The sequence below is a fragment of the Schistocerca cancellata genome, unplaced genomic scaffold, assembly GCF_023864275.1.
Source record: "Schistocerca cancellata isolate TAMUIC-IGC-003103 unplaced genomic scaffold, iqSchCanc2.1 HiC_scaffold_1084, whole genome shotgun sequence".
In the NCBI taxonomy this organism is placed as follows: domain Eukaryota; kingdom Metazoa; phylum Arthropoda; class Insecta; order Orthoptera; family Acrididae; genus Schistocerca; species Schistocerca cancellata.
In genome coordinates, this window is record NW_026047083.1 from 50,797 (window position 1) to 74,058 (window position 23,262).

The 23,262-nt window shown below is 49.0% G+C and overlaps 32 non-coding genes across 32 annotated transcripts; 16 read left to right on the forward strand and 16 right to left on the reverse strand.

Annotated features, from left to right (window-relative positions):
* The first annotated feature begins 604 nt into the window (after window positions 1-604).
* Trnap-ugg (transfer RNA proline (anticodon UGG)) lies at window positions 605-676 on the forward strand. Its single transcript has one exon. It is a non-coding gene; the product is annotated as a tRNA-Pro (tRNA).
* Window positions 677-1,311: 635 nt separating this feature from the next.
* On the reverse strand, window positions 1,312-1,384 carry Trnav-uac (transfer RNA valine (anticodon UAC)). Its single transcript has one exon. It is a non-coding gene; the product is annotated as a tRNA-Val (tRNA).
* Window positions 1,385-1,619: 235 nt separating this feature from the next.
* On the forward strand, window positions 1,620-1,691 carry Trnap-cgg (transfer RNA proline (anticodon CGG)). Its single transcript has one exon. It is a non-coding gene; the product is annotated as a tRNA-Pro (tRNA).
* Window positions 1,692-1,899: 208 nt separating this feature from the next.
* On the reverse strand, window positions 1,900-1,972 carry Trnav-aac (transfer RNA valine (anticodon AAC)). Its single transcript has one exon. It is a non-coding gene; the product is annotated as a tRNA-Val (tRNA).
* A 1,500-nt stretch (window positions 1,973-3,472) lies between these two features.
* Window positions 3,473-3,544, forward strand: Trnap-ugg (transfer RNA proline (anticodon UGG)). The gene has a single exon. It is a non-coding gene; the product is annotated as a tRNA-Pro (tRNA).
* Window positions 3,545-4,179: 635 nt separating this feature from the next.
* On the reverse strand, window positions 4,180-4,252 carry Trnav-uac (transfer RNA valine (anticodon UAC)). Its single transcript has one exon. It is a non-coding gene; the product is annotated as a tRNA-Val (tRNA).
* A 235-nt stretch (window positions 4,253-4,487) lies between these two features.
* On the forward strand, window positions 4,488-4,559 carry Trnap-cgg (transfer RNA proline (anticodon CGG)). Its single transcript has one exon. It is a non-coding gene; the product is annotated as a tRNA-Pro (tRNA).
* A 208-nt stretch (window positions 4,560-4,767) lies between these two features.
* Window positions 4,768-4,840, reverse strand: Trnav-aac (transfer RNA valine (anticodon AAC)). Its single transcript has one exon. It is a non-coding gene; the product is annotated as a tRNA-Val (tRNA).
* Window positions 4,841-6,340: 1,500 nt separating this feature from the next.
* On the forward strand, window positions 6,341-6,412 carry Trnap-ugg (transfer RNA proline (anticodon UGG)). The gene has a single exon. It is a non-coding gene; the product is annotated as a tRNA-Pro (tRNA).
* Window positions 6,413-7,047: 635 nt separating this feature from the next.
* On the reverse strand, window positions 7,048-7,120 carry Trnav-uac (transfer RNA valine (anticodon UAC)). Its single transcript has one exon. It is a non-coding gene; the product is annotated as a tRNA-Val (tRNA).
* Window positions 7,121-7,355: 235 nt separating this feature from the next.
* Window positions 7,356-7,427, forward strand: Trnap-cgg (transfer RNA proline (anticodon CGG)). Its single transcript has one exon. It is a non-coding gene; the product is annotated as a tRNA-Pro (tRNA).
* Window positions 7,428-7,635: 208 nt separating this feature from the next.
* On the reverse strand, window positions 7,636-7,708 carry Trnav-aac (transfer RNA valine (anticodon AAC)). Its single transcript has one exon. It is a non-coding gene; the product is annotated as a tRNA-Val (tRNA).
* A 1,500-nt stretch (window positions 7,709-9,208) lies between these two features.
* Trnap-ugg (transfer RNA proline (anticodon UGG)) lies at window positions 9,209-9,280 on the forward strand. Its single transcript has one exon. It is a non-coding gene; the product is annotated as a tRNA-Pro (tRNA).
* A 635-nt stretch (window positions 9,281-9,915) lies between these two features.
* Window positions 9,916-9,988, reverse strand: Trnav-uac (transfer RNA valine (anticodon UAC)). The gene has a single exon. It is a non-coding gene; the product is annotated as a tRNA-Val (tRNA).
* Window positions 9,989-10,223: 235 nt separating this feature from the next.
* On the forward strand, window positions 10,224-10,295 carry Trnap-cgg (transfer RNA proline (anticodon CGG)). The gene has a single exon. It is a non-coding gene; the product is annotated as a tRNA-Pro (tRNA).
* A 208-nt stretch (window positions 10,296-10,503) lies between these two features.
* Window positions 10,504-10,576, reverse strand: Trnav-aac (transfer RNA valine (anticodon AAC)). Its single transcript has one exon. It is a non-coding gene; the product is annotated as a tRNA-Val (tRNA).
* Window positions 10,577-12,076: 1,500 nt separating this feature from the next.
* Trnap-ugg (transfer RNA proline (anticodon UGG)) lies at window positions 12,077-12,148 on the forward strand. The gene has a single exon. It is a non-coding gene; the product is annotated as a tRNA-Pro (tRNA).
* A 635-nt stretch (window positions 12,149-12,783) lies between these two features.
* Trnav-uac (transfer RNA valine (anticodon UAC)) lies at window positions 12,784-12,856 on the reverse strand. Its single transcript has one exon. It is a non-coding gene; the product is annotated as a tRNA-Val (tRNA).
* Window positions 12,857-13,091: 235 nt separating this feature from the next.
* Window positions 13,092-13,163, forward strand: Trnap-cgg (transfer RNA proline (anticodon CGG)). The gene has a single exon. It is a non-coding gene; the product is annotated as a tRNA-Pro (tRNA).
* Window positions 13,164-13,371: 208 nt separating this feature from the next.
* Window positions 13,372-13,444, reverse strand: Trnav-aac (transfer RNA valine (anticodon AAC)). Its single transcript has one exon. It is a non-coding gene; the product is annotated as a tRNA-Val (tRNA).
* A 1,500-nt stretch (window positions 13,445-14,944) lies between these two features.
* Window positions 14,945-15,016, forward strand: Trnap-ugg (transfer RNA proline (anticodon UGG)). Its single transcript has one exon. It is a non-coding gene; the product is annotated as a tRNA-Pro (tRNA).
* Window positions 15,017-15,651: 635 nt separating this feature from the next.
* On the reverse strand, window positions 15,652-15,724 carry Trnav-uac (transfer RNA valine (anticodon UAC)). The gene has a single exon. It is a non-coding gene; the product is annotated as a tRNA-Val (tRNA).
* A 235-nt stretch (window positions 15,725-15,959) lies between these two features.
* Window positions 15,960-16,031, forward strand: Trnap-cgg (transfer RNA proline (anticodon CGG)). Its single transcript has one exon. It is a non-coding gene; the product is annotated as a tRNA-Pro (tRNA).
* Window positions 16,032-16,239: 208 nt separating this feature from the next.
* Window positions 16,240-16,312, reverse strand: Trnav-aac (transfer RNA valine (anticodon AAC)). Its single transcript has one exon. It is a non-coding gene; the product is annotated as a tRNA-Val (tRNA).
* A 1,500-nt stretch (window positions 16,313-17,812) lies between these two features.
* Trnap-ugg (transfer RNA proline (anticodon UGG)) lies at window positions 17,813-17,884 on the forward strand. Its single transcript has one exon. It is a non-coding gene; the product is annotated as a tRNA-Pro (tRNA).
* A 635-nt stretch (window positions 17,885-18,519) lies between these two features.
* Trnav-uac (transfer RNA valine (anticodon UAC)) lies at window positions 18,520-18,592 on the reverse strand. The gene has a single exon. It is a non-coding gene; the product is annotated as a tRNA-Val (tRNA).
* Window positions 18,593-18,827: 235 nt separating this feature from the next.
* On the forward strand, window positions 18,828-18,899 carry Trnap-cgg (transfer RNA proline (anticodon CGG)). The gene has a single exon. It is a non-coding gene; the product is annotated as a tRNA-Pro (tRNA).
* Window positions 18,900-19,107: 208 nt separating this feature from the next.
* Window positions 19,108-19,180, reverse strand: Trnav-aac (transfer RNA valine (anticodon AAC)). Its single transcript has one exon. It is a non-coding gene; the product is annotated as a tRNA-Val (tRNA).
* Window positions 19,181-20,680: 1,500 nt separating this feature from the next.
* On the forward strand, window positions 20,681-20,752 carry Trnap-ugg (transfer RNA proline (anticodon UGG)). Its single transcript has one exon. It is a non-coding gene; the product is annotated as a tRNA-Pro (tRNA).
* A 635-nt stretch (window positions 20,753-21,387) lies between these two features.
* Window positions 21,388-21,460, reverse strand: Trnav-uac (transfer RNA valine (anticodon UAC)). Its single transcript has one exon. It is a non-coding gene; the product is annotated as a tRNA-Val (tRNA).
* A 235-nt stretch (window positions 21,461-21,695) lies between these two features.
* Window positions 21,696-21,767, forward strand: Trnap-cgg (transfer RNA proline (anticodon CGG)). The gene has a single exon. It is a non-coding gene; the product is annotated as a tRNA-Pro (tRNA).
* A 208-nt stretch (window positions 21,768-21,975) lies between these two features.
* Window positions 21,976-22,048, reverse strand: Trnav-aac (transfer RNA valine (anticodon AAC)). The gene has a single exon. It is a non-coding gene; the product is annotated as a tRNA-Val (tRNA).
* Window positions 22,049-23,262: the final 1,214 nt, after the last annotated feature.

Here is a 23,262-nt window from a genome sequence, read left to right on the forward strand (position 1 = left end):
CCGGAGAACTGCATTTGAAAGCGTAATAACATGAGCTACACGTAACTCCGATTTCTGTGTCTGACCTACTTTTAATGAAACTGTCGTCGATTTACTTACTACTATCGCTGCTGGACGAAGCAGATCAGGTGAAAACCATCAGTATTCTTGTAACGAAGAGGTAATGGAAATTTAGGTAAAACAATATCAAAAAAAGTTGTGTGGTGGAGCGACACGTACAGTTGGCTCTTCCTAGATGATCATTGCTGCACGGAATAATTGTTAAGGCACCGACGCCTTCAGGAGTGGTCTTCTGGAAGTTTTGCTTGCAGTATATTCCGCAATCTTTTCGTTATGAGTTGGTGTTTCGGATTCCCGATGTTCTTTTGTTTAGTGCACATGCCTTCCCTTGACACTGAGAAAGCACATGACGAAAGTGAAACACCACCGTCTGTTCATCTGCAGAGCGCGATGAAATTATTCACTCTATATTCATTGCCTTTCATATTCTTCCCATCAGTGGTGAGCGCTGCCTTCAGAAAGCGCTTTTGTTTCTGATTTACATGGAAGTTAGTGTTCCTCGGAGCTGGACTGCTTGGGATTAGCTTCATTGCTACTGGCAGGTGGCTCGTTGGTCTAGGGGTATGATTCCTGCTTTGGGTGCAGGAGGTCCCGGGTTCAAATCCCGGACGAGCCCTACCGTTTTGACCGTGCTGAAGAGTAGGTGGAGCTCACCCACGTTTGCAGCTCTGCAATGAAGAATAGATGCCTGCCGCAGCACGCTTTGTGTAGCACTACGGTGATGAAGGGACCGTTTGATATGGCAAGAATCTGACACCAGTAAATTACATGGGTCGATGCTGTAGAAGAGCCGACAGTAATCTTGCATGCAACGGAAAACAAAGGTTGTGTTTGCAGAACATGTGCACCGTGAGTGGAGACGAACCTCAATCGTGGAGCAGTCTACCTTCATCTGATTAGCGACGACAACAACCAAAGGGTGGGATACAAGACTGAGCGTAGTTAAGAGTTTCTCACTATTAGTTACGTTCACACTTCAACAGAGCTGTGACAAGGCGAGTGCAGTGAGCTCAGGAAAGCCAGTATGAAGCGCACTTGAAGTAGTCCTGAAGAAATGGATTATAAACTTTGCCGGCCAGAATGGAGCTACGAGCGTTCTGAGTTACTGAATACCGGTACACTATGGGAGCAAGAGCATTTGACAGTAAAATGAAGCGATATCCGTGTAGCACACGACATTTATTATCCATGCATACGCAGACGTGACGTAATCTCGGAAATGGAATCCGAAAAGGGGTTTAAAAAAAGTCGTGTTTCCGCCCGGGATCGAACCGGGGACCTTCTGCGTGTAAAGCAGACGTGATAACCGCTACACCACGGAAACGACGGCTCTGCGGCTGTTCTACCTAGAAACCCGTAGTGGCAACAGATTTTTCCTGCGTAAGCAAAGGCATCGCCTACGAGCTCCCTCCGATTCTAGAAGTTTGCTATTGTAAAAGACATCGATGAAAACAATCAAACCGCAACAGCCAGGGAAAACGCTGGGTGAGCGGCAGCTCTGCATGGTGATACCAAGAACGGAGGCGTCAGTCATGTGCAGCGCTTAGACGCTACGAACAGGCTCGTTGGTCTAGGGGTATGATTCCTGCTTCGGGTGCAGGAGGTCCCGGGTTCAAATCCCGGACGAGCCCTTGCGTTTTGTGCAAACGTGTGGCAACTACCGTCATGCCGGCGGCTGTTCCGCGCATTTCCAGCCCTCCAGGTAAGCACAAAAACCAAGTAGCCGGTTCTGAAAGAGTTTCATGTATCATCTGAGCCCTGGTGGTGGGCCGTTTGAAATTGATTTAAATGGTCACAGTAGAGATTGTAGCAAGGGTCTTGTTGAGTGCGACGAAAAAGTGTTTCCGCCCGGAATCGAACCGGGGACCTTCTGCGTGTTAGGCAGACGTGATAACCGCTACACCACGGAAACTGCTACGCTCTGTGCTCCACATCTGACACAACTTGTAGGACGATCGCAACTTTGGCGTAAAAATCACTTTGCGGAAACGCACAATGCAGGTATTTCGCATTCGTATGCAACAATCGACAGCACCCTTGCCTGTCTGGATGCCATCACGAATGAGAGCCCAAGAAGTCGTCGGAAATGCTCGCGGCCGAGTCCTCAGCAGCATCAGCTTCTCATTCTTTCCATACGAGGTACCGTCAATTCGCGCAGTCGCTATTGCAAATGATGTCACCAAAAGCAATCACTTCGTTAGCGGCGAGGAGCCCGGACTCAGCGGTAGCTCTACATGAAGGCACCAGCAGCTCCGTCAGGCCACCGCTGGCGCGCCGGCGCCCGGACCCACGACCGTCAATGACGCTGCAGTCGATGTACTTCTTAATATCGCTTTTGGAAGAAGGAAACCAGGTGTAAATCACACAGTATTTTACTGATGATCTGGAAACGCAAGTTTAGAATAAGTAGAACATTATATAAAATGTGTTGTGTGGTCGAGCGACACCCACGCCTCGCTCTCGCCAGATTATCGTTGCTGCGCGGAATGATTGTTAAGGCACCGACGGCTTCAGAGTTCGTCTTCTCGAAGTTTTGCTTTTGCAGTACATTCCGCAATCTTTTCGTTATGAGTCGTCTGTTTCGGTTTCCCGATGTAGTTTTGCTCACTGCTCTCGACTTCTCTTAACCCCGAGCCACCACTAGCCGAAAATTCCGCACTGCTATCTGGTCAATCTGCAGAGCTCGATGAAGGCGTCGCGGTCGTTCCTGAGCTGATGAAACGGCCGAATCTGTAGTTGTTCCCAGATCTCTTCCACAACAACGGCCTCCCAGACGCTTGGATTACAGGAGTACGCCACTACTCCCAGCCGGAGAACTGCATTTGAAAGCGTAATAACATGAGCTACACGTAACTCCGATTTCTGTGTCTGACCTACTTTTAATGAAACTGTCGTCGATTTACTTACTACTATCGCTGCTGGACGAAGCAGATCAGGTGAAAACCATCAGTATTCTTGTAACGAAGAGGTAATGGAAATTTAGGTAAAACAATATCAAAAAAAGTTGTGTGGTGGAGCGACACGTACAGTTGGCTCTTCCTAGATGATCATTGCTGCACGGAATAATTGTTAAGGCACCGACGCCTTCAGGAGTGGTCTTCTGGAAGTTTTGCTTGCAGTATATTCCGCAATCTTTTCGTTATGAGTTGGTGTTTCGGATTCCCGATGTTCTTTTGTTTAGTGCACATGCCTTCCCTTGACACTGAGAAAGCACATGACGAAAGTGAAACACCACCGTCTGTTCATCTGCAGAGCGCGATGAAATTATTCACTCTATATTCATTGCCTTTCATATTCTTCCCATCAGTGGTGAGCGCTGCCTTCAGAAAGCGCTTTTGTTTCTGATTTACATGGAAGTTAGTGTTCCTCGGAGCTGGACTGCTTGGGATTAGCTTCATTGCTACTGGCAGGTGGCTCGTTGGTCTAGGGGTATGATTCCTGCTTTGGGTGCAGGAGGTCCCGGGTTCAAATCCCGGACGAGCCCTACCGTTTTGACCGTGCTGAAGAGTAGGTGGAGCTCACCCACGTTTGCAGCTCTGCAATGAAGAATAGATGCCTGCCGCAGCACGCTTTGTGTAGCACTACGGTGATGAAGGGACCGTTTGATATGGCAAGAATCTGACACCAGTAAATTACATGGGTCGATGCTGTAGAAGAGCCGACAGTAATCTTGCATGCAACGGAAAACAAAGGTTGTGTTTGCAGAACATGTGCACCGTGAGTGGAGACGAACCTCAATCGTGGAGCAGTCTACCTTCATCTGATTAGCGACGACAACAACCAAAGGGTGGGATACAAGACTGAGCGTAGTTAAGAGTTTCTCACTATTAGTTACGTTCACACTTCAACAGAGCTGTGACAAGGCGAGTGCAGTGAGCTCAGGAAAGCCAGTATGAAGCGCACTTGAAGTAGTCCTGAAGAAATGGATTATAAACTTTGCCGGCCAGAATGGAGCTACGAGCGTTCTGAGTTACTGAATACCGGTACACTATGGGAGCAAGAGCATTTGACAGTAAAATGAAGCGATATCCGTGTAGCACACGACATTTATTATCCATGCATACGCAGACGTGACGTAATCTCGGAAATGGAATCCGAAAAGGGGTTTAAAAAAAGTCGTGTTTCCGCCCGGGATCGAACCGGGGACCTTCTGCGTGTAAAGCAGACGTGATAACCGCTACACCACGGAAACGACGGCTCTGCGGCTGTTCTACCTAGAAACCCGTAGTGGCAACAGATTTTTCCTGCGTAAGCAAAGGCATCGCCTACGAGCTCCCTCCGATTCTAGAAGTTTGCTATTGTAAAAGACATCGATGAAAACAATCAAACCGCAACAGCCAGGGAAAACGCTGGGTGAGCGGCAGCTCTGCATGGTGATACCAAGAACGGAGGCGTCAGTCATGTGCAGCGCTTAGACGCTACGAACAGGCTCGTTGGTCTAGGGGTATGATTCCTGCTTCGGGTGCAGGAGGTCCCGGGTTCAAATCCCGGACGAGCCCTTGCGTTTTGTGCAAACGTGTGGCAACTACCGTCATGCCGGCGGCTGTTCCGCGCATTTCCAGCCCTCCAGGTAAGCACAAAAACCAAGTAGCCGGTTCTGAAAGAGTTTCATGTATCATCTGAGCCCTGGTGGTGGGCCGTTTGAAATTGATTTAAATGGTCACAGTAGAGATTGTAGCAAGGGTCTTGTTGAGTGCGACGAAAAAGTGTTTCCGCCCGGAATCGAACCGGGGACCTTCTGCGTGTTAGGCAGACGTGATAACCGCTACACCACGGAAACTGCTACGCTCTGTGCTCCACATCTGACACAACTTGTAGGACGATCGCAACTTTGGCGTAAAAATCACTTTGCGGAAACGCACAATGCAGGTATTTCGCATTCGTATGCAACAATCGACAGCACCCTTGCCTGTCTGGATGCCATCACGAATGAGAGCCCAAGAAGTCGTCGGAAATGCTCGCGGCCGAGTCCTCAGCAGCATCAGCTTCTCATTCTTTCCATACGAGGTACCGTCAATTCGCGCAGTCGCTATTGCAAATGATGTCACCAAAAGCAATCACTTCGTTAGCGGCGAGGAGCCCGGACTCAGCGGTAGCTCTACATGAAGGCACCAGCAGCTCCGTCAGGCCACCGCTGGCGCGCCGGCGCCCGGACCCACGACCGTCAATGACGCTGCAGTCGATGTACTTCTTAATATCGCTTTTGGAAGAAGGAAACCAGGTGTAAATCACACAGTATTTTACTGATGATCTGGAAACGCAAGTTTAGAATAAGTAGAACATTATATAAAATGTGTTGTGTGGTCGAGCGACACCCACGCCTCGCTCTCGCCAGATTATCGTTGCTGCGCGGAATGATTGTTAAGGCACCGACGGCTTCAGAGTTCGTCTTCTCGAAGTTTTGCTTTTGCAGTACATTCCGCAATCTTTTCGTTATGAGTCGTCTGTTTCGGTTTCCCGATGTAGTTTTGCTCACTGCTCTCGACTTCTCTTAACCCCGAGCCACCACTAGCCGAAAATTCCGCACTGCTATCTGGTCAATCTGCAGAGCTCGATGAAGGCGTCGCGGTCGTTCCTGAGCTGATGAAACGGCCGAATCTGTAGTTGTTCCCAGATCTCTTCCACAACAACGGCCTCCCAGACGCTTGGATTACAGGAGTACGCCACTACTCCCAGCCGGAGAACTGCATTTGAAAGCGTAATAACATGAGCTACACGTAACTCCGATTTCTGTGTCTGACCTACTTTTAATGAAACTGTCGTCGATTTACTTACTACTATCGTTGCTGGACGAAGCAGATCAGGTGAAAACCATCAGTATTCTTGTAACGAAGAGGTAATGGAAATTTAGGTAAAACAATATCAAAAAAAGTTGTGTGGTGGAGCGACACGTACAGTTGGCTCTTCCTAGATGATCATTGCTGCACGGAATAATTGTTAAGGCACCGACGCCTTCAGGAGTGGTCTTCTGGAAGTTTTGCTTGCAGTATATTCCGCAATCTTTTCGTTATGAGTTGGTGTTTCGGATTCCCGATGTTCTTTTGTTTAGTGCACATGCCTTCCCTTGACACTGAGAAAGCACATGACGAAAGTGAAACACCACCGTCTGTTCATCTGCAGAGCGCGATGAAATTATTCACTCTATATTCATTGCCTTTCATATTCTTCCCATCAGTGGTGAGCGCTGCCTTCAGAAAGCGCTTTTGTTTCTGATTTACATGGAAGTTAGTGTTCCTCGGAGCTGGACTGCTTGGGATTAGCTTCATTGCTACTGGCAGGTGGCTCGTTGGTCTAGGGGTATGATTCCTGCTTTGGGTGCAGGAGGTCCCGGGTTCAAATCCCGGACGAGCCCTACCGTTTTGACCGTGCTGAAGAGTAGGTGGAGCTCACCCACGTTTGCAGCTCTGCAATGAAGAATAGATGCCTGCCGCAGCACGCTTTGTGTAGCACTACGGTGATGAAGGGACCGTTTGATATGGCAAGAATCTGACACCAGTAAATTACATGGGTCGATGCTGTAGAAGAGCCGACAGTAATCTTGCATGCAACGGAAAACAAAGGTTGTGTTTGCAGAACATGTGCACCGTGAGTGGAGACGAACCTCAATCGTGGAGCAGTCTACCTTCATCTGATTAGCGACGACAACAACCAAAGGGTGGGATACAAGACTGAGCGTAGTTAAGAGTTTCTCACTATTAGTTACGTTCACACTTCAACAGAGCTGTGACAAGGCGAGTGCAGTGAGCTCAGGAAAGCCAGTATGAAGCGCACTTGAAGTAGTCCTGAAGAAATGGATTATAAACTTTGCCGGCCAGAATGGAGCTACGAGCGTTCTGAGTTACTGAATACCGGTACACTATGGGAGCAAGAGCATTTGACAGTAAAATGAAGCGATATCCGTGTAGCACACGACATTTATTATCCATGCATACGCAGACGTGACGTAATCTCGGAAATGGAATCCGAAAAGGGGTTTAAAAAAAGTCGTGTTTCCGCCCGGGATCGAACCGGGGACCTTCTGCGTGTAAAGCAGACGTGATAACCGCTACACCACGGAAACGACGGCTCTGCGGCTGTTCTACCTAGAAACCCGTAGTGGCAACAGATTTTTCCTGCGTAAGCAAAGGCATCGCCTACGAGCTCCCTCCGATTCTAGAAGTTTGCTATTGTAAAAGACATCGATGAAAACAATCAAACCGCAACAGCCAGGGAAAACGCTGGGTGAGCGGCAGCTCTGCATGGTGATACCAAGAACGGAGGCGTCAGTCATGTGCAGCGCTTAGACGCTACGAACAGGCTCGTTGGTCTAGGGGTATGATTCCTGCTTCGGGTGCAGGAGGTCCCGGGTTCAAATCCCGGACGAGCCCTTGCGTTTTGTGCAAACGTGTGGCAACTACCGTCATGCCGGCGGCTGTTCCGCGCATTTCCAGCCCTCCAGGTAAGCACAAAAACCAAGTAGCCGGTTCTGAAAGAGTTTCATGTATCATCTGAGCCCTGGTGGTGGGCCGTTTGAAATTGATTTAAATGGTCACAGTAGAGATTGTAGCAAGGGTCTTGTTGAGTGCGACGAAAAAGTGTTTCCGCCCGGAATCGAACCGGGGACCTTCTGCGTGTTAGGCAGACGTGATAACCGCTACACCACGGAAACTGCTACGCTCTGTGCTCCACATCTGACACAACTTGTAGGACGATCGCAACTTTGGCGTAAAAATCACTTTGCGGAAACGCACAATGCAGGTATTTCGCATTCGTATGCAACAATCGACAGCACCCTTGCCTGTCTGAATGCCATCACGAATGAGAGCCCAAGAAGTCGTCGGAAATGCTCGCGGCCGAGTCCTCAGCAGCATCAGCTTCTCATTCTTTCCATACGAGGTACCGTCAATTCGCGCAGTCGCTATTGCAAATGATGTCACCAAAAGCAATCACTTCGTTAGCGGCGAGGAGCCCGGACTCAGCGGTAGCTCTACATGAAGGCACCAGCAGCTCCGTCAGGCCACCGCTGGCGCGCCGGCGCCCGGACCCACGACCGTCAATGACGCTGCAGTCGATGTACTTCTTAATATCGCTTTTGGAAGAAGGAAACCAGGTGTAAATCACACAGTATTTTACTGATGATCTGGAAACGCAAGTTTAGAATAAGTAGAACATTATATAAAATGTGTTGTGTGGTCGAGCGACACCCACGCCTCGCTCTCGCCAGATTATCGTTGCTGCACGGAATGATTGTTAAGGCACCGACGGCTTCAGAGTTCGTCTTCTCGAAGTTTTGCTTTTGCAGTACATTCCGCAATCTTTTCGTTATGAGTCGTCTGTTTCGGTTTCCCGATGTAGTTTTGCTCACTGCTCTCGACTTCTCTTAACCCCGAGCCACCACTAGCCGAAAATTCCGCACTGCTATCTGGTCAATCTGCAGAGCTCGATGAAGGCGTCGCGGTCGTTCCTGAGCTGATGAAACGGCCGAATCTGTAGTTGTTCCCAGATCTCTTCCACAACAACGGCCTCCCAGACGCTTGGATTACAGGAGTACGCCACTACTCCCAGCCGGAGAACTGCATTTGAAAGCGTAATAACATGAGCTACACGTAACTCCGATTTCTGTGTCTGACCTACTTTTAATGAAACTGTCGTCGATTTACTTACTACTATCGCTGCTGGACGAAGCAGATCAGGTGAAAACCATCAGTATTCTTGTAACGAAGAGGTAATGGAAATTTAGGTAAAACAATATCAAAAAAAGTTGTGTGGTGGAGCGACACGTACAGTTGGCTCTTCCTAGATGATCATTGCTGCACGGAATAATTGTTAAGGCACCGACGCCTTCAGGAGTGGTCTTCTGGAAGTTTTGCTTGCAGTATATTCCGCAATCTTTTCGTTATGAGTTGGTGTTTCGGATTCCCGATGTTCTTTTGTTTAGTGCACATGCCTTCCCTTGACACTGAGAAAGCACATGACGAAAGTGAAACACCACCGTCTGTTCATCTGCAGAGCGCGATGAAATTATTCACTCTATATTCATTGCCTTTCATATTCTTCCCATCAGTGGTGAGCGCTGCCTTCAGAAAGCGCTTTTGTTTCTGATTTACATGGAAGTTAGTGTTCCTCGGAGCTGGACTGCTTGGGATTAGCTTCATTGCTACTGGCAGGTGGCTCGTTGGTCTAGGGGTATGATTCCTGCTTTGGGTGCAGGAGGTCCCGGGTTCAAATCCCGGACGAGCCCTACCGTTTTGACCGTGCTGAAGAGTAGGTGGAGCTCACCCACGTTTGCAGCTCTGCAATGAAGAATAGATGCCTGCCGCAGCACGCTTTGTGTAGCACTACGGTGATGAAGGGACCGTTTGATATGGCAAGAATCTGACACCAGTAAATTACATGGGTCGATGCTGTAGAAGAGCCGACAGTAATCTTGCATGCAACGGAAAACAAAGGTTGTGTTTGCAGAACATGTGCACCGTGAGTGGAGACGAACCTCAATCGTGGAGCAGTCTACCTTCATCTGATTAGCGACGACAACAACCAAAGGGTGGGATACAAGACTAAGCGTAGTTAAGAGTTTCTCACTATTAGTTACGTTCACACTTCAACAGAGCTGTGACAAGGCGAGTGCAGTGAGCTCAGGAAAGCCAGTATGAAGCGCACTTGAAGTAGTCCTGAAGAAATGGATTATAAACTTTGCCGGCCAGAACGGAGCTACGAGCGTTCTGAGTTACTGAATACCGGTACACTATGGGAGCAAGAGCATTTGACAGTAAAATGAAGCGATATCCGTGTAGCACACGACATTTATTATCCATGCATACGCAGACGTGACGTAATCTCGGAAATGGAATCCGAAAAGGGGTTTAAAAAAAGTCGTGTTTCCGCCCGGGATCGAACCGGGGACCTTCTGCGTGTAAAGCAGACGTGATAACCGCTACACCACGGAAACGACGGCTCTGCGGCTGTTCTACCTAGAAACCCGTAGTGGCAACAGATTTTTCCTGCGTAAGCAAAGGCATCGCCTACGAGCTCCCTCCGATTCTAGAAGTTTGCTATTGTAAAAGACATCGATGAAAACAATCAAACCGCAACAGCCAGGGAAAACGCTGGGTGAGCGGCAGCTCTGCATGGTGATACCAAGAACGGAGGCGTCAGTCATGTGCAGCGCTTAGACGCTACGAACAGGCTCGTTGGTCTAGGGGTATGATTCCTGCTTCGGGTGCAGGAGGTCCCGGGTTCAAATCCCGGACGAGCCCTTGCGTTTTGTGCAAACGTGTGGCAACTACCGTCATGCCGGCGGCTGTTCCGCGCATTTCCAGCCCTCCAGGTAAGCACAAAAACCAAGTAGCCGGTTCTGAAAGAGTTTCATGTATCATCTGAGCCCTGGTGGTGGGCCGTTTGAAATTGATTTAAATGGTCACAGTAGAGATTGTAGCAAGGGTCTTGTTGAGTGCGACGAAAAAGTGTTTCCGCCCGGAATCGAACCGGGGACCTTCTGCGTGTTAGGCAGACGTGATAACCGCTACACCACGGAAACTGCTACGCTCTGTGCTCCACATCTGACACAACTTGTAGGACGATCGCAACTTTGGCGTAAAAATCACTTTGCGGAAACGCACAATGCAGGTATTTCGCATTCGTATGCAACAATCGACAGCACCCTTGCCTGTCTGGATGCCATCACGAATGAGAGCCCAAGAAGTCGTCGGAAATGCTCGCGGCCGAGTCCTCAGCAGCATCAGCTTCTCATTCTTTCCATACGAGGTACCGTCAATTCGCGCAGTCGCTATTGCAAATGATGTCACCAAAAGCAATCACTTCGTTAGCGGCGAGGAGCCCGGACTCAGCGGTAGCTCTACATGAAGGCACCAGCAGCTCCGTCAGGCCACCGCTGGCGCGCCGGCGCCCGGACCCACGACCGTCAATGACGCTGCAGTCGATGTACTTCTTAATATCGCTTTTGGAAGAAGGAAACCAGGTGTAAATCACACAGTATTTTACTGATGATCTGGAAACGCAAGTTTAGAATAAGTAGAACATTATATAAAATGTGTTGTGTGGTCGAGCGACACCCACGCCTCGCTCTCGCCAGATTATCGTTGCTGCACGGAATGATTGTTAAGGCACCGACGGCTTCAGAGTTCGTCTTCTCGAAGTTTTGCTTTTGCAGTACATTCCGCAATCTTTTCGTTATGAGTCGTCTGTTTCGGTTTCCCGATGTAGTTTTGCTCACTGCTCTCGACTTCTCTTAACCCCGAGCCACCACTAGCCGAAAATTCCGCACTGCTATCTGGTCAATCTGCAGAGCTCGATGAAGGCGTCGTGGTCGTTCCTGAGCTGATGAAACGGCCGAATCTGTAGTTGTTCCCAGATCTCTTCCACAACAACGGCCTCCCAGACGCTTGGATTACAGGAGTACGCCACTACTCCCAGCCGGAGAACTGCATTTGAAAGCGTAATAACATGAGCTACACGTAACTCCGATTTCTGTGTCTGACCTACTTTTAATGAAACTGTCGTCGATTTACTTACTACTATCGCTGCTGGACGAAGCAGATCAGGTGAAAACCATCAGTATTCTTGTAACGAAGAGGTAATGGAAATTTAGGTAAAACAATATCAAAAAAAGTTGTGTGGTGGAGCGACACGTACAGTTGGCTCTTCCTAGATGATCATTGCTGCACGGAATAATTGTTAAGGCACCGACGCCTTCAGGAGTGGTCTTCTGGAAGTTTTGCTTGCAGTATATTCCGCAATCTTTTCGTTATGAGTTGGTGTTTCGGATTCCCGATGTTCTTTTGTTTAGTGCACATGCCTTCCCTTGACACTGAGAAAGCACATGACGAAAGTGAAACACCACCGTCTGTTCATCTGCAGAGCGCGAAGAAATTATTCACTCTATATTCATTGCCTTTCATATTCTTCCCATCAGTGGTGAGCGCTGCCTTCAGAAAGCGCTTTTGTTTCTGATTTACATGGAAGTTAGTGTTCCTCGGAGCTGGACTGCTTGGGATTAGCTTCATTGCTACTGGCAGGTGGCTCGTTGGTCTAGGGGTATGATTCCTGCTTTGGGTGCAGGAGGTCCCGGGTTCAAATCCCGGACGAGCCCTACCGTTTTGACCGTGCTGAAGAGTAGGTGGAGCTCACCCACGTTTGCAGCTCTGCAATGAAGAATAGATGCCTGCCGCAGCACGCTTTGTGTAGCACTACGGTGATGAAGGGACCGTTTGATATGGCAAGAATCTGACACCAGTAAATTACATGGGTCGATGCTGTAGAAGAGCCGACAGTAATCTTGCATGCAACGGAAAACAAAGGTTGTGTTTGCAGAACATGTGCACCGTGAGTGGAGACGAACCTCAATCGTGGAGCAGTCTACCTTCATCTGATTAGCGACGACAACAACCAAAGGGTGGGATACAAGACTGAGCGTAGTTAAGAGTTTCTCACTATTAGTTACGTTCACACTTCAACAGAGCTGTGACAAGGCGAGTGCAGTGAGCTCAGGAAAGCCAGTATGAAGCGCACTTGAAGTAGTCCTGAAGAAATGGATTATAAACTTTGCCGGCCAGAATGGAGCTACGAGCGTTCTGAGTTACTGAATACCGGTACACTATGGGAGCAAGAGCATTTGACAGTAAAATGAAGCGATATCCGTGTAGCACACGACATTTATTATCCATGCATACGCAGACGTGACGTAATCTCGGAAATGGAATCCGAAAAGGGGTTTAAAAAAAGTCGTGTTTCCGCCCGGGATCGAACCGGGGACCTTCTGCGTGTAAAGCAGACGTGATAACCGCTACACCACGGAAACGACGGCTCTGCGGCTGTTCTACCTAGAAACCCGTAGTGGCAACAGATTTTTCCTGCGTAAGCAAAGGCATCGCCTACGAGCTCCCTCCGATTCTAGAAGTTTGCTATTGTAAAAGACATCGATGAAAACAATCAAACCGCAACAGCCAGGGAAAACGCTGGGTGAGCGGCAGCTCTGCATGGTGATACCAAGAACGGAGGCGTCAGTCATGTGCAGCGCTTAGACGCTACGAACAGGCTCGTTGGTCTAGGGGTATGATTCCTGCTTCGGGTGCAGGAGGTCCCGGGTTCAAATCCCGGACGAGCCCTTGCGTTTTGTGCAAACGTGTGGCAACTACCGTCATGCCGGCGGCTGTTCCGCGCATTTCCAGCCCTCCAGGTAAGCACAAAAACCAAGTAGCCGGTTCTGAAAGAGTTTCATGTATCATCTGAGCCCTGGTGGTGGGCCGTTTGAAATTGATTTAAATGGTCACAGTAGAGATTGTAGCAAGGGTCTTGTTGAGTGCGACGAAAAAGTGTTTCCGCCCGGAATCGAACCGGGGACCTTCTGCGTGTTAGGCAGACGTGATAACCGCTACACCACGGAAACTGCTACGCTCTGTGCTCCACATCTGACACAACTTGTAGGACGATCGCAACTTTGGCGTAAAAATCACTTTGCGGAAACGCACAATGCAGGTATTTCGCATTCGTATGCAACAATCGACAGCACCCTTGCCTGTCTGGATGCCATCACGAATGAGAGCCCAAGAAGTCGTCGGAAATGCTCGCGGCCGAGTCCTCAGCAGCATCAGCTTCTCATTCTTTCCATACGAGGTACCGTCAATTCGCGCAGTCGCTATTGCAAATGATGTCACCAAAAGCAATCACTTCGTTAGCGGCGAGGAGCCCGGACTCAGCGGTAGCTCTACATGAAGGCACCAGCAGCTCCGTCAGGCCACCGCTGGCGCGCCGGCGCCCGGACCCACGACCGTCAATGACGCTGCAGTCGATGTACTTCTTAATATCGCTTTTGGAAGAAGGAAACCAGGTGTAAATCACACAGTATTTTACTGATGATCTGGAAACGCAAGTTTAGAATAAGTAGAACATTATATAAAATGTGTTGTGTGGTCGAGCGACACCCACGCCTCGCTCTCGCCAGATTATCGTTGCTGCACGGAATGATTGTTAAGGCACCGACGGCTTCAGAGTTCGTCTTCTCGAAGTTTTGCTTTTGCAGTACATTCCGCAATCTTTTCGTTATGAGTCGTCTGTTTCGGTTTCCCGATGTAGTTTTGCTCACTGCTCTCGACTTCTCTTAACCCCGAGCCACCACTAGCCGAAAATTCCGCACTGCTATCTGGTCAATCTGCAGAGCTCGATGAAGGCGTCGCGGTCGTTCCTGAACTGATGAAACGGCCGAATCTGTAGTTGTTCCCAGATCTCTTCCACAACAACGGCCTCCCAGACGCTTGGATTACAGGAGTACGCCACTACTCCCAGCCGGAGAACTGCATTTGAAAGCGTAATAACATGAGCTACACGTAACTCCGATTTCTGTGTCTGACCTACTTTTAATGAAACTGTCGTCGATTTACTTACTACTATCGCTGCTGGACGAAGCAGATCAGGTGAAAACCATCAGTATTCTTGTAACGAAGAGGTAATGGAAATTTAGGTAAAACAATATCAAAAAAAGTTGTGTGGTGGAGCGACACGTACAGTTGGCTCTTCCTAGATGATCATTGCTGCACGGAATAATTGTTAAGGCACCGACGCCTTCAGGAGTGGTCTTCTGGAAGTTTTGCTTGCAGTATATTCCGCAATCTTTTCGTTATGAGTTGGTGTTTCGGATTCCCGATGTTCTTTTGTTTAGTGCACATGCCTTCCCTTGACACTGAGAAAGCACATGACGAAAGTGAAACACCACCGTCTGTTCATCTGCAGAGCGCGATGAAATTATTCACTCTATATTCATTGCCTTTCATATTCTTCCCATCAGTGGTGAGCGCTGCCTTCAGAAAGCGCTTTTGTTTCTGATTTACATGGAAGTTAGTGTTCCTCGGAGCTGGACTGCTTGGGATTAGCTTCATTGCTACTGGCAGGTGGCTCGTTGGTCTAGGGGTATGATTCCTGCTTTGGGTGCAGGAGGTCCCGGGTTCAAATCCCGGACGAGCCCTACCGTTTTGACCGTGCTGAAGAGTAGGTGGAGCTCACCCACGTTTGCAGCTCTGCAATGAAGAATAGATGCCTGCCGCAGCACGCTTTGTGTAGCACTACGGTGATGAAGGGACCGTTTGATATGGCAAGAATCTGACACCAGTAAATTACATGGGTCGATGCTGTAGAAGAGCCGACAGTAATCTTGCATGCAACGGAAAACAAAGGTTGTGTTTGCAGAACATGTGCACCGTGAGTGGAGACGAACCTCAATCGTGGAGCAGTCTACCTTCATCTGATTAGCGACGACAACAACCAAAGGGTGGGATACAAGACTGAGCGTAGTTAAGAGTTTCTCACTATTAGTTACGTTCACACTTCAACAGAGCTGTGACAAGGCGAGTGCAGTGAGCTCAGGAAAGCCAGTATGAAGCGCACTTGAAGTAGTCCTGAAGAAATGGATTATAAACTTTGCCGGCCAGAATGGAGCTACGAGCGTTCTGAGTTACTGAATACCGGTACACTATGGGAGCAAGAGCATTTGACAGTAAAATGAAGCGATATCCGTGTAGCACACGACATTTATTATCCATGCATACGCAGACGTGACGTAATCTCGGAAATGGAATCCGAAAAGGGGTTTAAAAAAAGTCGTGTTTCCGCCCGGGATCGAACCGGGGACCTTCTGCGTGTAAAGCAGACGTGATAACCGCTACACCACGGAAACGACGGCTCTGCGGCTGTTCTACCTAGAAACCCGTAGTGGCAACAGATTTTTCCTGCGTAAGCAAAGGCATCGCCTACGAGCTCCCTCCGATTCTAGAAGTTTGCTATTGTAAAAGACATCGATGAAAACAATCAAACCGCAACAGCCAGGGAAAACGCTGGGTGAGCGGCAGCTCTGCATGGTGATACCAAGAACGGAGGCGTCAGTCATGTGCAGCGCTTAGACGCTACGAACAGGCTCGTTGGTCTAGGGGTATGATTCCTGCTTCGGGTGCAGGAGGTCCCGGGTTCAAATCCCGGACGAGCCCTTGCGTTTTGTGCAAACGTGTGGCAACTACCGTCATGCCGGCGGCTGTTCCGCGCATTTCCAGCCCTCCAGGTAAGCACAAAAACCGAGTAGCCGGTTCTGAAAGAGTTTCATGTATCATCTGAGCCCTGGTGGTGGGCCGTTTGAAATTGATTTAAATGGTCACAGTAGAGATTGTAGCAAGGGTCTTGTTGAGTGCGACGAAAAAGTGTTTCCGCCCGGAATCGAACCGGGGACCTTCTGCGTGTTAGGCAGACGTGATAACCGCTACACCACGGAAACTGCTACGCTCTGTGCTCCACATCTGACACAACTTGTAGGACGATCGCAACTTTGGCGTAAAAATCACTTTGCGGAAACGCACAATGCAGGTATTTCGCATTCGTATGCAACAATCGACAGCACCCTTGCCTGTCTGAATGCCATCACGAATGAGAGCCCAAGAAGTCGTCGGAAATGCTCGCGGCCGAGTCCTCAGCAGCATCAGCTTCTCATTCTTTCCATACGAGGTACCGTCAATTCGCGCAGTCGCTATTGCAAATGATGTCACCAAAAGCAATCACTTCGTTAGCGGCGAGGAGCCCGGACTCAGCGGTAGCTCTACATGAAGGCACCAGCAGCTCCGTCAGGCCACCGCTGGCGCGCCGGCGCCCGGACCCACGACCGTCAATGACGCTGCAGTCGATGTACTTCTTAATATCGCTTTTGGAAGAAGGAAACCAGGTGTAAATCACACAGTATTTTACTGATGATCTGGAAACGCAAGTTTAGAATAAGTAGAACATTATATAAAATGTGTTGTGTGGTCGAGCGACACCCACGCCTCGCTCTCGCCAGATTATCGTTGCTGCGCGGAATGATTGTTAAGGCACCGACGGCTTCAGAGTTCGTCTTCTCGAAGTTTTGCTTTTGCAGTACATTCCGCAATCTTTTCGTTATGAGTCGTCTGTTTCGGTTTCCCGATGTAGTTTTGCTCACTGCTCTCGACTTCTCTTAACCCCGAGCCACCACTAGCCGAAAATTCCGCACTGCTATCTGGTCAATCTGCAGAGCTCGATGAAGGCGTCGCGGTCGTTCCTGAGCTGATGAAACGGCCGAATCTGTAGTTGTTCCCAGATCTCTTCCACAACAACGGCCTCCCAGACGCTTGGATTACAGGAGTACGCCACTACTCCCAGCCGGAGAACTGCATTTGAAAGCGTAATAACATGAGCTACACGTAACTCCGATTTCTGTGTCTGACCTACTTTTAATGAAACTGTCGTCGATTTACTTACTACTATCGCTGCTGGACGAAGCAGATCAGGTGAAAACCATCAGTATTCTTGTAACGAAGAGGTAATGGAAATTTAGGTAAAACAATATCAAAAAAAGTTGTGTGGTGGAGCGACACGTACAGTTGGCTCTTCCTAGATGATCATTGCTGCACGGAATAATTGTTAAGGCACCGACGCCTTCAGGAGTGGTCTTCTGGAAGTTTTGCTTGCAGTATATTCCGCAATCTTTTCGTTATGAGTTGGTGTTTCGGATTCCCGATGTTCTTTTGTTTAGTGCACATGCCTTCCCTTGACACTGAGAAAGCACATGACGAAAGTGAAACACCACCGTCTGTTCATCTGCAGAGCGCGATGAAATTATTCACTCTATATTCATTGCCTTTCATATTCTTCCCATCAGTGGTGAGCGCTGCCTTCAGAAAGCGCTTTTGTTTCTGATTTACATGGAAGTTAGTGTTCCTCGGAGCTGGACTGCTTGGGATTAGCTTCATTGCTACTGGCAGGTGGCTCGTTGGTCTAGGGGTATGATTCCTGCTTTGGGTGCAGGAGGTCCCGGGTTCAAATCCCGGACGAGCCCTACCGTTTTGACCGTGCTGAAGAGTAGGTGGAGCTCACCCACGTTTGCAGCTCTGCAATGAAGAATAGATGCCTGCCGCAGCACGCTTTGTGTAGCACTACGGTGATGAAGGGACCGTTTGATATGGCAAGAATCTGACACCAGTAAATTACATGGGTCGATGCTGTAGAAGAGCCGACAGTAATCTTGCATGCAACGGAAAACAAAGGTTGTGTTTGCAGAACATGTGCACCGTGAGTGGAGACGAACCTCAATCGTGGAGCAGTCTACCTTCATCTGATTAGCGACGACAACAACCAAAGGGTGGGATACAAGACTGAGCGTAGTTAAGAGTTTCTCACTATTAGTTACGTTCACACTTCAACAGAGCTGTGACAAGGCGAGTGCAGTGAGCTCAGGAAAGCCAGTATGAAGCGCACTTGAAGTAGTCCTGAAGAAATGGATTATAAACTTTGCCGGCCAGAATGGAGCTACGAGCGTTCTGAGTTACTGAATACCGGTACACTATGGGAGCAAGAGCATTTGACAGTAAAATGAAGCGATATCCGTGTAGCACACGACATTTATTATCCATGCATACGCAGACGTGACGTAATCTCGGAAATGGAATCCGAAAAGGGGTTTAAAAAAAGTCGTGTTTCCGCCCGGGATCGAACCGGGGACCTTCTGCGTGTAAAGCAGACGTGATAACCGCTACACCACGGAAACGACGGCTCTGCGGCTGTTCTACCTAGAAACCCGTAGTGGCAACAGATTTTTCCTGCGTAAGCAAAGGCATCGCCTACGAGCTCCCTCCGATTCTAGAAGTTTGCTATTGTAAAAGACATCGATGAAAACAATCAAACCGCAACAGCCAGGGAAAACGCTGGGTGAGCGGCAGCTCTGCATGGTGATACCAAGAACGGAGGCGTCAGTCATGTGCAGCGCTTAGACGCTACGAACAGGCTCGTTGGTCTAGGGGTATGATTCCTGCTTCGGGTGCAGGAGGTCCCGGGTTCAAATCCCGGACGAGCCCTTGCGTTTTGTGCAAACGTGTGGCAACTACCGTCATGCCGGCGGCTGTTCCGCGCATTTCCAGCCCTCCAGGTAAGCACAAAAACCAAGTAGCCGGTTCTGAAAGAGTTTCATGTATCATCTGAGCCCTGGTGGTGGGCCGTTTGAAATTGATTTAAATGGTCACAGTAGAGATTGTAGCAAGGGTCTTGTTGAGTGCGACGAAAAAGTGTTTCCGCCCGGAATCGAACCGGGGACCTTCTGCGTGTTAGGCAGACGTGATAACCGCTACACCACGGAAACTGCTACGCTCTGTGCTCCACATCTGACACAACTTGTAGGACGATCGCAACTTTGGCGTAAAAATCACTTTGCGGAAACGCACAATGCAGGTATTTCGCATTCGTATGCAACAATCGACAGCACCCTTGCCTGTCTGAATGCCATCACGAATGAGAGCCCAAGAAGTCGTCGGAAATGCTCGCGGCCGAGTCCTCAGCAGCATCAGCTTCTCATTCTTTCCATACGAGGTACCGTCAATTCGCGCAGTCGCTATTGCAAATGATGTCACCAAAAGCAATCACTTCGTTAGCGGCGAGGAGCCCGGACTCAGCGGTAGCTCTACATGAAGGCACCAGCAGCTCCGTCAGGCCACCGCTGGCGCGCCGGCGCCCGGACCCACGACCGTCAATGACGCTGCAGTCGATGTACTTCTTAATATCGCTTTTGGAAGAAGGAAACCAGGTGTAAATCACACAGTATTTTACTGATGATCTGGAAACGCAAGTTTAGAATAAGTAGAACATTATATAAAATGTGTTGTGTGGTCGAGCGACACCCACGCCTCGCTCTCGCCAGATTATCGTTGCTGCGCGGAATGATTGTTAAGGCACCGACGGCTTCAGAGTTCGTCTTCTCGAAGTTTTGCTTTTGCAGTACATTCCGCAATCTTTTCGTTATGAGTCGTCTGTTTCGGTTTCCCGATGTAGTTTTGCTCACTGCTCTCGACTTCTCTTAACCCCGAGCCACCACTAGCCGAAAATTCCGCACTGCTATCTGGTCAATCTGCAGAGCTCGATGAAGGCGTCGCGGTCGTTCCTGAGCTGATGAAACGGCCGAATCTGTAGTTGTTCCCAGATCTCTTCCACAACAACGGCCTCCCAGACGCTTGGATTACAGGAGTACGCCACTACTCCCAGCCGGAGAACTGCATTTGAAAGCGTAATAACATGAGCTACACGTAACTCCGATTTCTGTGTCTGACCTACTTTTAATGAAACTGTCGTCGATTTACTTACTACTATCGCTGCTGGACGAAGCAGATCAGGTGAAAACCATCAGTATTCTTGTAACGAAGAGGTAATGGAAATTTAGGTAAAACAATATCAAAAAAAGTTGTGTGGTGGAGCGACACGTACAGTTGGCTCTTCCTAGATGATCATTGCTGCACGGAATAATTGTTAAGGCACCGACGCCTTCAGGAGTGGTCTTCTGGAAGTTTTGCTTGCAGTATATTCCGCAATCTTTTCGTTATGAGTTGGTGTTTCGGATTCCCGATGTTCTTTTGTTTAGTGCACATGCCTTCCCTTGACACTGAGAAAGCACATGACGAAAGTGAAACACCACCGTCTGTTCATCTGCAGAGCGCGATGAAATTATTCACTCTATATTCATTGCCTTTCATATTCTTCCCATCAGTGGTGAGCGCTGCCTTCAGAAAGCGCTTTTGTTTCTGATTTACATGGAAGTTAGTGTTCCTCGGAGCTGGACTGCTTGGGATTAGCTTCATTGCTACTGGCAGGTGGCTCGTTGGTCTAGGGGTATGATTCCTGCTTTGGGTGCAGGAGGTCCCGGGTTCAAATCCCGGACGAGCCCTACCGTTTTGACCGTGCTGAAGAGTAGGTGGAGCTCACCCACGTTTGCAGCTCTGCAATGAAGAATAGATGCCTGCCGCAGCACGCTTTGTGTAGCACTACGGTGATGAAGGGACCGTTTGATATGGCAAGAATCTGACACCAGTAAATTACATGGGTCGATGCTGTAGAAGAGCCGACAGTAATCTTGCATGCAACGGAAAACAAAGGTTGTGTTTGCAGAACATGTGCACCGTGAGTGGAGACGAACCTCAATCGTGGAGCAGTCTACCTTCATCTGATTAGCGACGACAACAACCAAAGGGTGGGATACAAGACTGAGCGTAGTTAAGAGTTTCTCACTATTAGTTACGTTCACACTTCAACAGAGCTGTGACAAGGCGAGTGCAGTGAGCTCAGGAAAGCCAGTATGAAGCGCACTTGAAGTAGTCCTGAAGAAATGGATTATAAACTTTGCCGGCCAGAATGGAGCTACGAGCGTTCTGAGTTACTGAATACCGGTACACTATGGGAGCAAGAGCATTTGACAGTAAAATGAAGCGATATCCGTGTAGCACACGACATTTATTATCCATGCATACGCAGACGTGACGTAATCTCGGAAATGGAATCCGAAAAGGGGTTTAAAAAAAGTCGTGTTTCCGCCCGGGATCGAACCGGGGACCTTCTGCGTGTAAAGCAGACGTGATAACCGCTACACCACGGAAACGACGGCTCTGCGGCTGTTCTACCTAGAAACCCGTAGTGGCAACAGATTTTTCCTGCGTAAGCAAAGGCATCGCCTACGAGCTCCCTCCGATTCTAGAAGTTTGCTATTGTAAAAGACATCGATGAAAACAATCAAACCGCAACAGCCAGGGAAAACGCTGGGTGAGCGGCAGCTCTGCATGGTGATACCAAGAACGGAGGCGTCAGTCATGTGCAGCGCTTAGACGCTACGAACAGGCTCGTTGGTCTAGGGGTATGATTCCTGCTTCGGGTGCAGGAGGTCCCGGGTTCAAATCCCGGACGAGCCCTTGCGTTTTGTGCAAACGTGTGGCAACTACCGTCATGCCGGCGGCTGTTCCGCGCATTTCCAGCCCTCCAGGTAAGCACAAAAACCAAGTAGCCGGTTCTGAAAGAGTTTCATGTATCATCTGAGCCCTGGTGGTGGGCCGTTTGAAATTGATTTAAATGGTCACAGTAGAGATTGTAGCAAGGGTCTTGTTGAGTGCGACGAAAAAGTGTTTCCGCCCGGAATCGAACCGGGGACCTTCTGCGTGTTAGGCAGACGTGATAACCGCTACACCACGGAAACTGCTACGCTCTGTGCTCCACATCTGACACAACTTGTAGGACGATCGCAACTTTGGCGTAAAAATCACTTTGCGGAAACGCACAATGCAGGTATTTCGCATTCGTATGCAACAATCGACAGCACCCTTGCCTGTCTGAATGCCATCACGAATGAGAGCCCAAGAAGTCGTCGGAAATGCTCGCGGCCGAGTCCTCAGCAGCATCAGCTTCTCATTCTTTCCATACGAGGTACCGTCAATTCGCGCAGTCGCTATTGCAAATGATGTCACCAAAAGCAATCACTTCGTTAGCGGCGAGGAGCCCGGACTCAGCGGTAGCTCTACATGAAGGCACCAGCAGCTCCGTCAGGCCACCGCTGGCGCGCCGGCGCCCGGACCCACGACCGTCAATGACGCTGCAGTCGATGTACTTCTTAATATCGCTTTTGGAAGAAGGAAACCAGGTGTAAATCACACAGTATTTTACTGATGATCTGGAAACGCAAGTTTAGAATAAGTAGAACATTATATAAAATGTGTTGTGTGGTCGAGCGACACCCACGCCTCGCTCTCGCCAGATTATCGTTGCTGCACGGAATGATTGTTAAGGCACCGACGGCTTCAGAGTTCGTCTTCTCGAAGTTTTGCTTTTGCAGTACATTCCGCAATCTTTTCGTTATGAGTCGTCTGTTTCGGTTTCCCGATGTAGTTTTGCTCACTGCTCTCGACTTCTCTTAACCCCGAGCCACCACTAGCCGAAAATTCCGCACTGCTATCTGGTCAATCTGCAGAGCTCGATGAAGGCGTCGCGGTCGTTCCTGAGCTGATGAAACGGCCGAATCTGTAGTTGTTCCCAGATCTCTTCCACAACAACGGCCTCCCAGACGCTTGGATTACAGGAGTACGCCACTACTCCCAGCCGGAGAACTGCATTTGAAAGCGTAATAACATGAGCTACACGTAACTCCGATTTCTGTGTCTGACCTACTTTTAATGAAACTGTCGTCGATTTACTTACTACTATCGCTGCTGGACGAAGCAGATCAGGTGAAAACCATCAGTATTCTTGTAACGAAGAGGTAATGGAAATTTAGGTAAAACAATATCAAAAAAAGTTGTGTGGTGGAGCGACACGTACAGTTGGCTCTTCCTAGATGATCATTGCTGCACGGAATAATTGTTAAGGCACCGACGCCTTCAGGAGTGGTCTTCTGGAAGTTTTGCTTGCAGTATATTC